The 19112-nt window shown below is 39.2% G+C and overlaps 1 protein-coding gene across 12 annotated transcripts in view; it reads left to right on the top strand.

Annotated features, from left to right (window-relative positions):
* Positions 1 to 19112, top strand: part of TENM4 (teneurin transmembrane protein 4) — a 755206-nt gene that overhangs the window by 229627 nt on the left and 506467 nt on the right. For 11 of the 12 annotated variants that reach the window (XM_061343269.1, XM_061343268.1, XM_061343279.1 and 8 more), the window contains one exon: positions 5249 to 5389. The exons of the other annotated variant lie outside the window; for it this stretch is intronic. The gene's annotated coding sequence lies outside the window, so the exon portion shown is untranslated. The remainder of the gene's footprint in view (positions 1 to 5248; positions 5390 to 19112) is intronic. 12 annotated transcript variants of the gene reach the window in all.

The raw sequence follows: 19112 nt of genomic DNA, 5'->3' as shown, positions 1-19112 counted from the left end.
TTTATGATAGGATCAACACATAATGTCATGGACATAAATAGTCAGCAAGGAGGGGGGTTGATAATATCAACATCTATATGTATTTACTGCAGCCATGGTAGAACCACATGGCAGAAATTGTAAGTGGAAAACTTCATTGGCGCTGTCAAAATGGACCTGACCCAGCTGGTCCTTTCAAGAAATATTAAAGTATTACTTTTGAGCTCCTCCAATGAAATAGGTCTTTCATTGCCAACAGAAGTAGAAGTAGGCGAAAACCACACTTGAACGAAGCATTTAGTTTTCACTGCTTGCAATCTGTGGTTGATTCTCCCCTAAAACTACCAGTGTTTTACTTTCTCCATCATTACGCACAGCTATTGGATTATATCACTGCACCTGGACTTACCAAAGTGAAAGAAATATACATGAAACCATTACCCCAGTGTGCCTGGAATAATACTCAATATTTGCATGGCAGCTGTGCCTGATAGGGTCATGTAGTTCCCATTTTGCAGACAAGTTCACTTTACTGCAGGGAATTCTGCAAGTACAACACCAAGGAAAGGCTACTGGTTCCTTTTTCACATGCCCAGGTGGGGAGTACACAAGAAAATTGGCATCAAATTCTCTCAAGATGAGATTTCTCTTTCCATGGTAAAGGCAGATGGCAACAGTGGCCAGTTATGAGTACTTTGTCTTTTGTGTGCATGCATGGAAGAACAGTGCAGGGACAGAAACCTGGGAATATGCTTGTGTGGCTTTGTCTTCAGGGTTAATAACCACAGAATATGACAGAGGTTGGTAGGGACCTTCAAGATCACCTAGTCCAACCCACACTAATCAAAGCAGGGTCAGCTACAAGACCTCAGGGCTGTCTTCGATTGGGTTTTGAGTATTGCCAAGGACGGAGACTCCACAGCCTCTCTGTGTAGCCTGTTTCAAAGTTCAACCACTATCCCTCAGTCCAGAAGCTTTACAAAACTCAAATGATTCCACTTCTCTGCTCTTCATACCCTGATACAGAAGATGCATATGTGTCTATTCAATAGACCAAAAAGCTCTCTTTATGAGGCTTGGTAACCTGTTGGTGTCTTAGTGAGTGAAGTATCCATAAATAATTGAGCTTTCTCAGCTGAAGCAGGGCAACCCTTGGCCTCAGTACTATTCATCTTATTTAATAAAGGATGTTCTGGTGGTATATTGAGGATCAAAAAGATTTTTGTTAATCCTGGAGGACGGGACTTGTATCATAGCCAATTAATGTGCCTGTTCCTAGTGATGATAAATGGGTCTGTCGTCTTTTCATCTGGCATTGTGCCTCCAGCCTTACACAGTCATTTGTGGATATACCCAAGGGTTTTGATAGCTAACATTTTAGCTTTTACAGCTCACCAGGATTCTTCAGGAAGGTTGGTTTGCTAAATAGTAGTTTACAGCAGAAAGCTGGAGGTGAAAGAAAACAATGAACAATAAGGTGATCAACTCTAAAATGCGCTAAAACCCATCTGAGGAAGAATATCTTTGGTCGTATTTCAACCAAAGTTCAGGCAGAGGAGAAAAGGAATGCGTGTCTAAGGAACGCTTGTGGATCCAGGCTGGTTTAACCTTCATGGGTTAATCACTTGTTTGAAACTGATGTTTTCAGTGGTTCTGAAATTGCAGGAAGTGGTCTGAGGCCGAGAGGGAATAATGACTCCAGGAGACATAATTTCTAGGGAGTAACTGAGGTCCTGCAGTTCTGCTTTGGAGGAAACACAAGCCACAGAATGAAATTCCCTGCAGTTTCAAGGTTAGCTGAGAAGCTGGTGGCTGGAGGAGAGAAATCTGAGGAGGGAAGGAGAAAATGTGAAATGAGTGCTGTGTGCTTGTGTGCATGCAATGTTGTGCCACATAGCCAATGCCTTTCATCCTTTAGCCAAGAATCTGAGCTGAAAACCCTTTTTGCAAGGTTTTTCCAAGGCACATAGCAGCTCTCCCAATCAGGGTAGTCCATGTTAACCAACAATTTCATGTTAATTCAGTGTGGAAAAGTTGGAATCTGGGCTTTGAATTGTTTTAATGGTTACCATTCTCAGTTAGGTAACGGACAGGCAGAAGGGGGAGATGGGGAGAGACTGCTCGTCTTGACATTGTACCAGATGAGAAGGCAATGGTGGCCATGTACAGCTTGCACCACTTTTGTTGCTACTTCTGATGGGTTTCTGAGAGTTCTGGACCAGCTTTTCACAAAGACCAAAGAATTCAATTGCAAATCAATCCCACCAAATCGGCAGAGGCTCTGGCTTAAATTTAATCACTTAAATTTAATCACCAAATATCCCTGGAGTCAGTGGAGAAAGGCTCCTCTGGAGGGCAATTCAGAGCAGGAATCTGACTGGAATACTTCAAGGGCAATATTAACCTTTATGGATAGTCTCCCTTTGCCAAGAGTCAATTCACAGCTGAGCAGAGAAGACTTACACTGGTTACGAAGCAGTCCCAGTATCAATAAAACTACCACAGTGTGTTCTCTGTATCACAGAACTGCCATATGTCTCCACTTATGGGGATTGGGTGTGGGGGCTATAGAGGGAATTGCTTTCTTGGGCAGGTTAATGTAAGATAAAGTGAGCAGCTCTGCAGCCCTTAATCTCCCTAAAGCCCATAGTCTCAGCCCTCTGTGCTATGCTTCATTATGGAGCCTTTAAACACCTAGGCTAGAGAAAGTCATTTAAAAAGAAAACACAACTTCGGCTCCTTTATTTGGAGTTTTTGAGAAGAAACAAAGTTCCTTTTGGGTTAAAATGATTACATTTTTGTAATTTTGTTTAGATAGTATTACAAAGCCCAAGCACCGTGGAGTAGACTCACCAAATTAATACCTAACTCTAGAATATTTAATAACTCAAGGTAAATTAAGGTACTTACAACTGTAAGTTTTAAACATCACAGAGTTTTTGTTCTTTTTATTGTTCTTCAAAATACAGATTTTTTTTTTGTATTTCCAATCTGGTAACAAAATCTGACGGTTCTGGTCTCATTTTTATAATAATCTTACTTACAGTACTCCAGGAAATGCAACTTCAAAAAGAAAACATAAATTAATGCTTGGAGTAGATAGAAAATACTTTAATTTAATACCTTGGGGTTTCATTTGTTGGTTTGTTGTTCTTTTTTTGTTTGTTTTGTTTTAACATTATTTTTTTATTATCAAGGGGTATCCAGAACCAATTTTCTTTATTTTAATTTTAGCTGGAATATACTGCTTATTGTAAGCAAAACAGTGATTTAACATGAAGATTTTAGCGCAGGGATTTGAAGCAATCCTGTGGACTAAGACACATATTTCCATTCATTTACTCACAGAAATTTGTCATGGCTCACCAGATACCTTTGAATAATCTCATCTTTTCTTTTTGTTATGATTTTTTCTTTTCATTATAGAATTCATATTATAAATACGTTAATGGAGCTATTGGTGGAGAGAAGATACACTGCTTCTGACAGTTTTGTTGCTGCTGTAAATCAGCATAGTGCCACTTAGATCAGCAAAGCTACTATTTACCCCAGCTGAACATCTCCTCCTTCAGTTCTAATATTAACTCTGTTAAAAATAGGAGATTTATATTTAAACCTCTGCTTCCTGAAGTGACAGTAGGTGGTCCAACTTGTAACATGATCAACATTTACAGCATTATCTCTACTGGAATCCATTTATGTCAGCTCCTAACAATCAAAACATAATGGCTTTTTGGAATTGCTTTAATTTTTACAAAAAAAGCAAGAATATTAATTAAAAAAAAAAAAGAAAAACCAGAAAAACAACCAAGCCCCTATATAGCATGCATGCATGTGCATAAATAGCATATAACAAGAAAGTGTTGGCATTTTGGTATGCCACCCATTCCCTGAAGCGGTACTTGTGGAAAGGAGTGGTGTGCTGGCGTTATTGATGGGGAGTAGCAATACTAAGGTGGGAGGATCTTAAGAGCCCTGTTATCACTGCATGACTTGTGATATAGTGTGCGATTAATTTTATCACAGACTTAATTTGAGATGCCCAAAGACATTTTTGATGCCCAAACTTATTTAGGAGAATGGCAAAGATGATGCGGGATGTGTAGGAAAACCATGTCTTTTTGGATGGCAATCAGAATAACTAGGGCATCTCTAGTGGCACTGGGCAGTTTTGTGTGTAGAGCTTTGCCGTGCCATGTCTCACATCTGCAGTCCCTGTTTTTCAAGGGTATTTTTGGATAACATTGAGGGCCATGCTAACTGTGATCTATCAGAAGCTGTTGGCCTTTAGCAAGATCATATACTGGCTCATTTTCATTGCTGCACCACGCATTACACCTGTGAGTGTTGTCATTAAACAGCGTGATATTACGAAATATACCTTCCAGTAAACTTATATAGAGATTTAAGTGCCTACAAAATTGAGGATTGGTGTCAAGCCCCCATTAAATATCCCCCCCAAATGCTCAGGATATTACCAAATTAAATGTAAAGTGTGTCTGCACAATATGGACTGTGGGACTGAGAGTCATTTTTTATGCATGTTGAAACAATTGGATTCATCCAGATGTCTGACACAGGAGTCTCTCTCCTCTAATTTCTTAAAGAAGACCAATATAAGTCTAGAAAAACTTCAATATTTTAATGGTATCTTAAAATAAGTAAATATGCTTTATAGCCAGCATTATGCACAAAATCTAGAAAGGAAGAAAACAACTGTTGTTAAAGGTATGTCCCATGGAAAAAACATACTTTCTCTTTCTCCATATCTAAGTATATGTGCATAGTAACTTAGTTCCAATTTAAATCTACTCACATCTGGTGCATAGTTACTCCTTATTTAGCCTTTGAGACCATATCTAAACTGTAAAGCCACCCATGGGTGGTGGCATGCCCTGTATATCTTGGGTAGGAGCTAGCCTGGAACGTGCCCTAACTCTGTTCTGGTTGCCCAGGTTCCTGGGGATATCAAAGCATGGGAAAGCAGCTTGGGTATGGATGTCCTGTAGATATGAAGGTAGATGGACATTTCTCCCTATCAATACAGACATGAAGACAGATACCACTTGCTGTCTGATGAAATGGTAGCCTGGGGAGAACATGCTTCTGATGTAGGTACTTTAGATAAGTACTCTCAGACAGGGGGAATGTGGGTCTTTGAACTCATGAAGGAACCTACATGGACAATCCTGACAGCTGCCATGCAAACAACCTCTACAAATCCATGCCAGTCTTTTCTGACACACAAAACCTGGCTCCTTTTCTGTAGTGAGAATGGCTGGACCATTGCAGTGGCGCACTGATTTTTGTGGATGCTGAACACAAAAAGGGGATTGAGAAGAGACCACCTGAGTTATTGACACATGACTTGAGTGCTTTCTATTCTTAGACAGATGAGGATCTGAAATATGTAAGTACACTATCTTTTTTTATGTATTTTCAAAAATTAGAGAAAGAAAGAAAACTTTATCATGGGTGTGGGATTTGTACATTTGTCATTTTCTTTTAATGTGTGTTTATACTTAAGTGGAGCTGATAAATCAAGCTATTCCTCGTGTTATTTTAAAGCATCTTTATTTGTCTCTTGATTCCATCCTTGTTTTTTCTTTAAAGAAATGGAAAGAGCACAAACCATGAAATTATATTTGCAGTGTCATTTTAAATTTATTGTCTAATAAATAGTGATCACTTGGAAAATCCATTCTTTTCTGCATTGTTAACAAGAGATTTAACCAAAGTGATTGAATCAAGACGAGAAAGGATCCCGAGTTCCTGAAGCCTGAACAAATGACATTGTCAGTGTTAATGTGCTGTTCTGGAAGTTCATTTGAAACATAAGAAATAACCTAAATATAATTTCATGGCAGCTTGTATACCACTTAGCATAATGTACTCTTTACTACAGAGCCCCCATTCTCTGTTTTACCAGCAACTCCAGCTCACCAAATACCTTACCAATACTCACTTTTTAACTCTTCCACACTCTCAGTGGAAGCAAAGATAACACTTTTTCCCCCCAACAAATATAAACTGTATGTTGACTTCCAAACTGACAACTTTATCTTGACTTACACCAACACTTTTGCTGAATGAGCTTAACCACCCCTGATTTGACAACATCACGTGGATCTACTTCTGACTCATCTAATGCTGCTGCACAAGATGCCTTAGAACTGTAATGTGCCCTGTGAGACATTTGTGCTTAACAAATAATAAATAGAACTTGTCAGCCACAGAATCCTCTACCTCAATTTTACAAATGAGTGCACATCCCAAAGTATTTCAAAGGGAACAAAAGAAAATTAATAGAAATCTGAAATGTTCTTAAAGTGGCACATATACCCAGACTTTAAGTAGCTATAGATAAAGATGTAGAAATACAATTAAATTTATTTTTACAACTTCAAGTCAGGAACTCTGTACTTCAAAATGCAAAACCAAATCAGGAAGCGCTGTAAAGTAATGGCCTGACTTGTAAGGATAAAGCTAAAAGTCCTACGGCACTTCTGGCTTTGAAATCCAGAGCAGGATAATGTCTTTACTTGGATAGGGTTCCAAGCATAACTTTATGTTTCACGGATGTAGTGATTCTCGCTTGGTTTTAAACAATCAGCTTATGCTTGTAATCCTCCCTTGGTCCAGGCTATAACTACATATTTCGGGTTATTGTGTTTATATAGTAATGAGACTAGGATGAATTCTTTCAGCTTTGGGCAAATTGTTGAAAATACATATTGTAACAGTGACAGGCTCTTGATATGTCTTTATTAAAATCAATGTATTTAAGGAATGTTTAGAATTCTGCCTGTAGAGGACTGATTTGGTAGAGATCGGTATAGCAATAATGTCATTATATCAAGCTTCCTTTTGTTTTGGGGATTCACTGAGAGATTTCAATAAAAGAAACCATAGCCTAGGCATCTTCAGTGTGTTAGGAGAGAAAAACAAGGTTTTTCAGGACAAATGAAAAGTGTGGTGAGGCAATACTTGAGCACTCAGATTCCCTTTTAGAAAATAAAAGAAATTAAAAGCTTCTGAGTGGTAAAATGGAACATTTGGACGTTTTTTGTTATGCAGATATGCAAAGGATTTTGAGGATGCCATTAAAGATCTCATATCTCCAGATAAGAGCTATTTTATCATAATTTGTTCAGCAGCTATTAAAATATCTTATTCCTGGAGGAGAAAGCCCTCCTAAGTGTCAGGACTTTCTTAAAAAGAGCAATAAAAACTCAATTGCCACAAACTGTGCTTTTTAAGAGACCTATCAAGCTAACTCAGACTTTTTGACAGCTATGGAAACAAGCCAAGATTATATTAAGAATTGTTATAGTGCTGGGGGTAACCATTCCCTGCCAGATGTATTGCATATACCCTGCTGTGTGCATGGGTATTTGTAGGTTTGTCTATACAACATACCAGTCAAGGAAAACAAGTAATACTGGTGGGAAGGTGTGTTAATATCTGGTTGTCCGTGGCTAAAACATGCAGTGTTAATACCTTGTCCTAGCGAAAGAAAGCGAAGGACATAAATGAAGGGCTATTCCCATAGTGATTCAGTAGTTCAAAGACATTAATCAGTGCTATATATCTGCTGGAAAAGAGTGAATGGGGGATTCATTCATCTTGGTTCCCCGTGGATGCTTTCTCATTGTAAATCGCATCTAGTGCTTACCTGTATGTGGAACTCTGACAACTGGTGGGAATTTGAGTTACCCGAACCATGCATGCATCTCCCCACATGTCACCAGGGTGGGGATTTACATCTGAAATAAGCTTATAACATTGCAGAAATGCACAGGAGCGAGAAACGGAGCTTATCAGTACCTCTGGACTCGAGCTCCTGCAGAAACATTGCCATATAAGCATTAACTCTGAGGTACTCAGATATCATTGTGATTAGCCTGGTAGACAGACCTATGCCTTGGGAAAGCAAGGTCAGTGCTCCTGGGACAATAGGAGACACAAAGATTCAATAATAATATCTTATTATTCTATCAAATGATGTCTGAAGAACACTTTAAAATCATTATGTGAAGGACAAAGGATGCTATATATATAGAAGGGTAAAGGCTGACATTTCTACAGTGCATTTAATTAACAGAATTCCAAGCAAGCTTGGCCTTTGGAAGAAAAATAATCTTTGGTTGCACACTAGGCACATTGAGCTTCCATAATAAACACACATGGAATCCCTGTAAGGCATCTACTGAATCAAGGCTATTGTTTTGCTGGTGCCATGTTCTCGAAGACCCTGAGGTTGAAAGACCTCCTATGAAAGTGAAATCTGTTGCTTACTACAAGTAGGGTGTTGATGAAGACAAGAATCAGCAGCAATAACTGATCATGTTTATTAACAGTGCCTCTCAAGCTGTTGGAGCTCTTGACACAGATGAATTTCTGTGAGGAGAATATGTCTAAGTAGGAGTATTTTCCATGTGCCAGTACAAGCGCTGTTTGTGGGAAGTGTCGTGGTTCCTTTTGCTAAGGAGAGGTCAAATGATCACTCTTCCCAGAAAATGGGCCCAGGATGTGAATAGGTGATGTACTCAGACCCTTTCAGCCTCCACTATACACACGGATTTCCAGCACCCTGTTCTTTAGTTCAAAATATATTAGTACACTACCCCTTTCATCAGACATGGATCGTTTCTATAATGCATGGTTGGCATTGCTGCATGATGAAATATCAGAAGGATTTGGGAAAAGGATAGAACGCCACAAGACTGTCAAATAAAACTGATTCTGTTTTTAGAGGTGCAACAAGCAAGAAAGCATATTTGCAGATGTGCATAGTAATTCTTTTCATTGGATATAAACCTGTTAGGATAACTACATTATGTGAAGTGAGGCATAGAGCACTGCTAGAAACCAAAAAGTATCTTTAGAAATTAGATATTTATAATGGAATTAGCAAGACAGTTACCTGAAGTGTTAGCTTCAGGTTTAAGTCACTACCATTGCCAGTCTATGAGAGAATAAATTGTTTAATAGGTGCAAAGTGGTTAAAAAATAACAACTATCAAACAGGGTGTTTTGACCTTTTTGCACATGAAGATGATCAGATGTTTGAACAAATTTCTGGGTAATCTCCATCCAAATAGTAAGACAAGCTCTTGAAACACCTAATCTAAGTGGGCCTGCTTTTGAGATAGAAACAGGGGCTTGACTACAGATCTCGAGCGATCCTGGTCAAACCTGAATTGTTTTGTGGTTCTAGGAATGAAAGCCATCAAAAAAGGAAAGTTCAAAGACAAATCTGGAAAGCACATCTTTGTCTTTATCGAAAGGTACATCTGTAGCTACAGGTGTCTTAGTGGGAAAGGGAGTTTCTCTGTTTATCTACTTCTTAGGGTGGACAAATCCACCTTCTCTGACAGCTCCCGGAAAGAGTGTGAGGAGAGGTTAGCTGAATTTTCTGACACTCACATTTAGCTTCAGATAAACATTAACTGAAGTTTCCTTTCTCCATGTCATCACGTTTATGGTGGGGATTTAGCATTGCCTGTTCTGTACTAGATATCCCCATGCAGAGAAGTGGGATGAGATTCCTGGCTGAAGGCTTTTCCATCCTTGTAAGTTTCCTTCATATGTAATACCAGTGCAGTTGCTGTACATTAACAGTAAAGTGAACTGTTATCAGCCACTTCAGAATATCCCTGCAAAGGAGAAGGTTAATCCTTCTGGGTCCTCGACTCAGGTTGCTCATAACAGCAATATGATGGACACCACATCCAAATCCAGACTGCCTGAGTGGTCAAGATACGGGCCAAGTGGCTTCTCCCATTCTTGAATTGTCCTACTCAGAGTGCACTGTGATTTGCTTCAACTCAAAGCCAGACTGCCAGCCAACAAATAGGCCATACAGACACTATTGACATACTCATCAGGATTTTCCTTCCCTCTGTTCCCACCTTTCTCATCTCCACTTAGTCCTATTCCTTTATCCTTGCTTGCTTTTCCTACCTGTAGTATGAGTGGAGAAACAAATGTCTATGCTTGTGTCCTTGTTTCCATATTACAAGAAGGCACGATTGTAGGTAGGAAGTCAAGAGAGTGTGTATCATGGCTGAGGTTTGAGTAGAAGACCTATAATATCCATAATACCTACCATGTCCTCACAGGTAACTCTACATTGAGCCAGAATAGGAATTTCAGCCTCTTCAACCCTCACAACAGTAGGATACTTATATTGTATTTTCTCTTCACGTTTTGCTGCAGTTGTATCTACGTAGACAAACTGATCATGTCTTGACTGCAGCTCTGTAGAGAATTGCACATTGTCTTGTCCTCTCTGTATCTACATCTGTGCCATTTTTGGTGGCTCCAACTATTACAGCTGTGTGAAAAGTTTTCTTCTTCCTCTACAAATCCCTGCTTGCTGCATGAGTCCCTGTCACCATATATTAGTAAAACATACACAAGCTGAGGGTGAAGGGTGTTTGTGACAAAGGGTTGTTGGAGCTTCAATCTTCTGCTGTCACCTTCCATTGCTCTTTGGTGGCCTTCAGCTGATAGGAGCAATTCGAAGTTTCATGCCTTTAGAAGGAGTTAAGGAAGTTTCCACAGTGAGAAGGCTCACTGTGCAGCTTGCAAAATAGGTATTTTAAGCATTTTTCTGAGTGTTCTTTTTCTCCACCTGTGTGGCCTCGATAGCACAATCCTCAGTGTATCAGCAGATAAAGCAATTATATATTTTAAGCTGGTCCTTAAAAATGCACCCAGCACTGTACAAATACTTTTGCTCTTTGCATATAATAAGGATGCAAGACCTTTCCACCTGCCTCTTATCTTCCTATTGCAGATAGGGTAAAGAGGGAAAGAGGCCTCCTGCCATGAGAAGCTGAACTCTGAATATGGTACGTGATCTGCAGGACAGAAACAGTTAATTCCTCTGAATGCATTCTTTTCAGTAGAGATGGCTTTTGAAAACAGAATTTAATGAAATCCAGTGTCCTTTTCATAAAATATTTGAAGGAAGACTTGTTCAATAGCACTTGTCAATCAATACTTTGCTATTGTTACACCTTCCCCCCCACCCTTATTTTAATTGGCATCTGTCTGGAAGGACACAAACAAATCCCAAGCTGTATCTTAACTAGGATACTGTGGACCTGTTCCCTTTCAATCCTTGAGTTTCTCTGCTGATAAAGACAAATAAGTTGCAAATTCTATATTAATAGGTGCAAGGGGCAAAAGCATAAGAAAAGCTTCAAAAAGTATATGCAAAAAAAAAATAATCCTGGAGTATATTGAGAGGATGCTATTAGAAATCATATATACCCTGTTTCTAATAAGTTGTCAAAATATATGCAGGATGCTACAGACTCTACAATCATCTGACTGTTGATTTGCCTTTTCTCTAAAATAATCAAACCCTAAATAAGCAAGTATTTAACCTCTGGACATTTGGTGTTCCTTTTCTGTTAAATAGTTATGGCATTACAACAGTTTCCAAGGATTTAGTAGAAATGTTTTAGTGATATGCTCACTGCTTTTCAGAGATCAGGCTTGGAACATGTATAAAAGTCAATATTCCTACTGACTTTGCCATTCATTTTCATTTCACTGTATTGTGAAATACTAAGCTATTTTACATGTGTTGGTGTTCCTGTAAACAGGTATACTGCATTTAGGGTTTAATTATCTGAGACTTCTTGTATTTCATGATACTCAGTTATGCTCACACTGCTACACGGCTGTCTGTAGCTGCTATTTAAAACCATTGGTACACAACTTCAATAGGAGTTCACAAGGATTCAGTTTAAGTACATCAAGCAGGCTGTTGTAGCAATAAGTGAAAGTATGTGTGTATCCAGAGGATTGCTGAGCATCTTCTCTAGCAGAATAATTATTATGCACAAGAAAACAATTTACTTACCAGCTCGTGCAACAGGATCTTTGATGATGGCATTTTCCATCAATAGTCATGGGAGACAGGAGGATTCATTTTCAATTCAAACATTACACGCTGCCGGATTAATAAACCATATTTATGAAATAATAATAACTCCCCAAATGTGTTTTTTAACTCAGGAGGTGAACACTGACATTGAGCAGCTGTCTTTCTTCAGGATCTGTGGAGTGATATATGGCACGTTGATTGCTGTGATATTGATGCACAGGGAGCCAGACTGAAGGATGGGGTCAGCACACAGAAAACCTGCATGTTTTTGCTGCAGTGTAAGGTTGCATATGAGAGCATGGACAGCTATTTTGCTGGGAGGGTCTCAGCTTCTGAAGTCTGTGTTTTGTCTTCTCCTCCTTGTTCATGAGTGGGGGTGTGAATGAACGTGAAGGTCTTTAAAAACATGTACAAATACACAAGCATACACAAACCAAGAACAAAGAAAAGCTTAAGATTTCATCCTGTTTAAGCATGAGCGGGGATAGTTAGCCAGGAATCATCGGTCTCTGTTTAGCAATGGTTAACCAGGAATCATCAGTCTTTGTTTAACAGAGAGGGTCAGGAAGGCAGAAATTTCCATGGGAAAAAATCTGGTTTGACTCACAGCTTGTGACAAAATATTTAAATAAATAATAATAAAAAATGATTAAAAAAGATCAGAGTGAAAATCAGAACCTGTTTTTTTTCTAACAGTCACTCACATGTTAAACTTTTCAATACCAAGATGGAATCAAGACTAGCGTATTCACAGTGGCCCTAAAATGTCCTACTGATTCTTAGACTTTGTTGTAAAACACATGGAGTATTCCACCGTGTTTTGAGCAGGAAAATGTCTAGGTGAGACCAAGGTTAGAGCATCTTGACTGATGTCTGATCTTGACACACTTTAAAGGTGTGATGCTTCCGTTGTATCACTGCAGGTGAAGACATGCATCTCTTCCTAGTGGGAATAAATTGCCAGTGCTCCATATACTCCTTATGCCACCACTGCTGTGCTTCCCTGTTACAACAGGGGAATAAGGTGCAGAGGGTTGTGATGCTTTTAAAAGGGTTTAACTGAAAACTGAGTTCTGTATAAGTGTGGCCATACAGGTAACTAACTGCCTGCAAAATTGGCCAAGGTATGTAGGTAAAGAAATACTGTCTTGGATTGTAAAAGCCTGAAACAATACGATGCAGGAAAGCAGTGATGGGAATATGCAGTTCTGTCATCCCACCAGGGAGCTGCAGCTCCACAAGCATTTTATAATCATTTAAAACCACAGCTAATTGTTTTAGAAAAAGAGATAAACAAAGTGTTAGGTCTTTCAGGGTTCAGGATGAGTATTTGGGTTGCAGTAGAACACCACTGTCTCTGGAGGTCTCCTAGCAGACCCCTTGAGAGACTGAGATGCTTTTAGGAAGACAATATAACTTTCATTATGGCAGGGGGGTTGGAACTAGATGATCTTAGGGTTCTTTCCAATCCTAACTATTTTATGATTCTATGATTCAGCATGGAAATACATACAGCCACATGCCTTTTCTGCTGCTGTTAAGGACAGAGCTATATAACTGTATCTAAAGGACAAAGTGGCCTTGGGATTTGATTGGTTGCAAACCATCACAAATCTGAATCTGAATTAGTATTTAATTGCATCAAAGCACTGCCTGGCCAGGCCTATCAGCAGGTTTGTTTTTATTTCATCAAGCTTCATATGTTAGTACTGCTGACAGGCAGGGAACAAAGTGAAAGGTACCAGATCCCCAGCACTGCTGGCCACCAGAAAATGAAACAGGGAGACTTAAGACAGCTGAATTTATAAAATGAAAGATGAAAAAATACATTTGAGCAGCAGGAACAGTGCAGAATAAAAGGGTTAGAGAGAAGTGAGCAAACAAAAGAAAAGGAAACAACGAAGAGAGCAAGGCCAGAGCTGAAATGAGAGAGATTGTAAGGAGAAGGTAGACACTATGAAAGCCTGATCCTGGGGGATGAAAGAAAAAGGTGGCTAAATTTCTTCCCCCATTCTGCAGATGCTTTTTAATTAATAAATGTATGGGTTGTGCCAAAATAAAACAGTGGAACACGTGCCTTCACCTTCTATGTAACAGGATCTCAGTTAAACCTGTGTTAAGCCTGGCTGTTCATACCGTTGACCTTTTCTCCCAGCCACTTGACTAATCACATCTCTTTGGAGCCAACACCTTGCTCCTTCAGTTGCCCACAGCCCTTCCTTTATGAAGGTGTGGAATCAGTACAGCAGCACTGGTGATAGAGATGATCCCTGATGAAATAGTGCTGTGAGAGAGGTGTTCAGGCTAATGACTTGCAGTGACACACTCATGTAGTCTGGGCACTCTTGGTTTCTATTACTGCCTCTTCATTCTCAAGTAAGAGCAATGCTGTTGATCTTCTCTAACCTTCTGGTTTACATGTGGGCTAAGGTGAGCACAGGCCAGCACAAGAAGGGAATATTGACAAATCAGATGCTGTTCCATCACAGAGCATCACTGAGCAGACTCTACTTGATATCATTATTCCAATCACGCCTTCATTTTGCACTAACAAATCAATTCTCAACAGTGAACTGGCCTGGATGGTCATGAAAATGAGGGTGATTTGGATTCTGTTTGACTTAAAGAGCTGTTTGATGGGACAGACTAAAACCCTGTAACTGAGCATCCTTGAACTCAAGAAAAAAGTATTAATTTCATAGATTGGTTGTATTTTTTATTTCAGTGAAGCTTACATGCAACCAGATCTGCCCTAAAGGTTCAGTAGATCATACTTACATACAATCTCAGGTCAAATCTGTTGGAAATTCCTCAGAAAGTTGCTTTAATTTTGCTTTTCTTTTGTTATGAAACATCTCTGCTAGAACCCGGATGTTAAAGAATTTTGAATCATTGCATTCATTTGGCTAGGCTGCAAGGCACATCTCTGCAAAAGCTTTCCACTTTTCCCGCATCCTCAAACCCCCTGGTGACAAAACAAACACCAAGAATTTTGTTGGATGGACTGCAGAGAAGGAATTTAGCTTTAAAAATGCAAGTAAAATGAAATTTAGAGCTCTGGGAAGAATGCCAATCTTTAGTATTAATAATAATTCCATTGTTTTTCATTCACTTATAATTACATAAGTTGATTTCTTTCTTTATTGCTCTTAACTAACAAATATTTAATTGATTTAACAATTCACTAATGTTCTTGATGACAAAATGTTTAAAAGAAGACGCAGTGTAGAGAATGGCATTAAGGGATTTTGAAGTTCTTTTTCACATTGTAGTTACTGAATGCCAACCAGCACTTACATGCCTTCTTCTCTAAATGAGAAGCTGTGTTATGTCTTGAAAAAATAACTAAAGGTTAATTCTTGTATCTACTCCAACTATACTAAGCAATATATTAAATTAAAAAGCCTATATAAAAGAACCCACAACTCCAAGTGACCCAGACAATTAAATCAGCAACCTAATCTAATGGTTTCATAATTTCAAAGATTTTTTGAGGTCAGAGAAACCATTAGCTCTTCCACCTTGACCTCCCATTTAATGGGGATGATGGAATTTCATTCATTCCTAGTTGGAGCCTAGGAACTCCCATGCAGACAACTCTTATCTTCCAGAGACCCACTGAGCACATTCAGAGACAGAGATCCCCCCATGCCTATCGCAACTGTACTTAAGTGGTTAAGTGCAATCACCGTTCAGCATCTGTACCTGTTTTATGGTGTGAATTTGTTTAGTTTTACCTTTCAGTCCTTGGTTTGTGCTTTTCAATACTAAATACACTGCGCTCTGGTGTCTGTCTCCTCCTCTTGGATTTATTTGTGCACCCAAACAGATTTTTCTCTTAATTGTCTTTCCCAGTGCTTTTACTTCTCTTTGCATTTCATTTACTTGGGACAGGGGAAGTTAATTGATCAATTCCTCTATCGATTTCAGTCTGTTTCTCATTTTCTAGTGCAACAAAGCCCAGCAAATTCTTAACTTTAAAACACTTTTTCTTTTCTAACTTGAGAAAATCATTTCATTTTCTCTCAGCATCACTCTTTTCTTTACTAACAGCTGCTACTGAATGTTGAATTCCTGAACAATATCTCTACAAAGTTAAAACAAGACCCTTCATCATGACACAGTCACAAACAAAAAGCTATCATTTAAAGCCCCCATATTTATGGGTCACCTGCTCTGCTCCTACAGCTGAGGATAACAAGCAGATGGGAAGGAGCGTAGTCTGGCCAATTTTTACCTTCAGCCCAAGTGTTTCCTATTATTGCGTAGCTACTGATCCGATGTGAAAAGAATTCTTTCCTGGTATTTTTGTGTTAGAACCGCAAAAGCTATGATTTAATAGACGTGCTTATAGCACATTATACGTTACAGGCATCTTTTCAAAGATTTCAAAGCCACATCTTGACAGTTTCATTTTTTTTAAGAGATGCCTTTAATAACCGTTTCTTGCTGACTTAAGAAACGAGGGAGGAAAGTGTAACTTCAAAGTGTTGGCAAAATAATATGAATTAACCAAACGTACTTGTAAAGTTGTTTCCAGTTACAGTAGTAGTAAGTCGAGACTGACAGCTGATTTCCCCTTTCCCAACTGTTTCCAATTGAAACCAGCATCTTTTGGAGTTGTTCCGTGCTACGTTGCTACTCCAGAACAAACCAGTTCATTGAGCTCTATGAACAAATTGGAAGCAAAACAATAAACAATACACAATCCTCTCTAATTAATATATACTAATATATATGATACTTCCAATTCTTTCAGCTAAGGAACTGAAAGACATAATTAACACAAGTGGAATTAGATATATAAAGTGTATATTAGAACATTCAAGATCTAGGTCTTCCAATACAGGGTTGAAAATGTACAGGTAACATTTACATAAAAGCTGTTATAGGCAGAGATGATGTTTTTGCCTTTTGTGCAATATGGCAAAATAAAGGAAAGTAATAAAAATATATTAATATTTAAACAGTTAATCATATATTATTAATAACATTGTAAGTGGCATTAATTAAGACCCTAACATCCCTCTTCCTATCCCCTCTCTGTGTTGCTGATCAGACTAATCATGTGATTTTACTATGTAACTCTTTGACCAGCTATTATTATTAATAATTATTATTCTTATTGCTGGCACTGGGACCACTAAACTTTCCCCTTTAGTGCTACTTTCAGAGTTGCAAAATGAACTAGTGAAGATCAAGCTATTGGACCCTTGTAGGTTTTTTCTTGCATTCCCCTTTCTCTGCCTTGGGTAATAACTTTACCCCTCCTTGTACATCTTCCTGATGTTGATCATTACTGTTTCTTGTCTTACAACAGCAAGAGAGGATTTATAACACTGGGAAGGAAAGATTTCTAGTGATGGGGACACTAAAAGACCAGGCGCAGATTATCTGCAGTGGTTGTGGAGTTTCCATCATTATGAGAGCAAGTTAAACAAACATCTGTCAGCCGTGACCTCCCCGTAGTTAAGCCTGCCCTGGGGCAAGGGGATGGACTAGATGACCTCTAGAGATCTTTTATGGCCCTACACTTCTATGAAGGGAATAAAGCAGACTGGGAGAACCCCCATGCATGATTCTGACCTGGTCTGTCCTGGGCACATGCTCGTGTGCCTTGCAGTGCTGTAGAAGCCAAGGGAGCATTCTGACCCTGCCTGAAACACAGCATATATCTGACTACTGCCCCTAGGTCCTGGTAGTATATTTGTCTTGACAAAAAGAGGACAAAACAATGACTTTAAGCGATCTTCTGAGATCGCTTTTCAATATGCTTATCTTTGTTCTGGTCATCCGCAGTTGAATTTATAAGGACGAATGGTTTTCTGGCATTCAAGGAGGTAGCATATAAATAGAAACATAGTGTTTGTCTCCTCACAGTGTTGTGAATACTCTAAAAGATGTGTTCTCTTTGATGTTGAAAGATGTGCACAATCCTGTGCACCGAAGAGGATGATAGGCTATAACAAGGCACATTAGTTAGTGCTTTTGGGCTAGCAAATATTTTGTATATTCAAACCAGTCCCTTTCTCCAACAGCAACACTTGACCCTGCTACATGACATGAGAATATGTGTTCCTTGTATTTGCACATGCTATAAGAAGTCTCAGCCTTGATAAGTAATGAAAACAAAATCACCCCAGGTTCTCTACTGCAAGGTGACTTTTCCCTTATTCTTCCCTTTTGCTGGTTCCATCCTTTGCCCTACAAGAAAGCTTAATGAAAAGACCAAAGGTAAAGCTCAGCTCTCCCTCCCGGGGTTCTCACGACAGGGGCAGGTGTTCCATTATGCAGGGGGAGTGTGTTCCCCAGTAATATTATCCTGGGAATTATCTTGGAGAGATTGACCTGTGAATAATGGCCAAGCCTCAGGGTTAACCTAGCAGTAATTATCTGCTAGACATTTCCACTAGCCATATCCTTTTAGGTCAAGAGGCAAACATGAGGACTCACATCCATGCTTCACGGCAAATTATCATTCAATTACAGTGACTTTGAACCCCACCAAATGTAAATTGAATTGTCCTTTCCTCCTGATATTTACTTGTATGAAAAATTCCAGGGAAGTCAAAATGCAAGACACAGAAGCAGCCCAGAGTATAAACAGAGTCTGGGATTGTAGTGAAATACTTCAGAAGTTTTCCATCCAAGCAGTTTTGGAGGGATCTGTGATTCACAGCCATAGGCTGTGTCTTCATGGCATCTTGAGTTATTCACTGTTAGCTGTTTTTCAGCAGAGGAAGGAGTCACACCAGTTCAAGCATCTTCTTGCACAGAGAGGATATATTTGGAGCTCAAAACAATCATGTTGCAGCAACTGTATTAGCTTGGCTGTATCCTACAAAGCACTCCTACATTGGAGTTCATCCCAGCTGGAGGAAGCCAGTAGTAGCAGTAGGTTTTTTCCATCAGCACTAAAAGGAGCTGATGTGAAGGTGTCCTCAACATCCACAGTTTAATTAGAGATGAATCCTACCCTGTGTGTAGAGTAGCTCATTGTGTCTCCTTGTGTAACCCTGGCTTGCCCTCAGCTTTTGCCAAAACTTGCTAGGTTAAATCCTAATTGCGGGTCCACTTTTGGTCTCAGAGCCCTGGTGTGGTGGATCAGTCAGCTGGAAATGTGAATACAAAGCTCAGGGGAAAGACGTTAAGTGTTGGAGTAAGACTAGGAGCCTCAGGTTAGCTCTTTTTTTTGTGTGAGAGACAACATTTAACCATTATGATGTAG

This window comes from Neopsephotus bourkii, unplaced genomic scaffold, assembly GCF_033783945.1.
Source record: "Neopsephotus bourkii isolate Nb327-2 ecotype Australia unplaced genomic scaffold, CSIRO-AGI_Nbou_v1 NB_1825, whole genome shotgun sequence".
Lineage (NCBI taxonomy): Eukaryota > Metazoa > Chordata > Aves > Psittaciformes > Psittacidae > Neopsephotus > Neopsephotus bourkii.
This window is presented reverse-complemented; position numbering and strand designations above follow the sequence as displayed.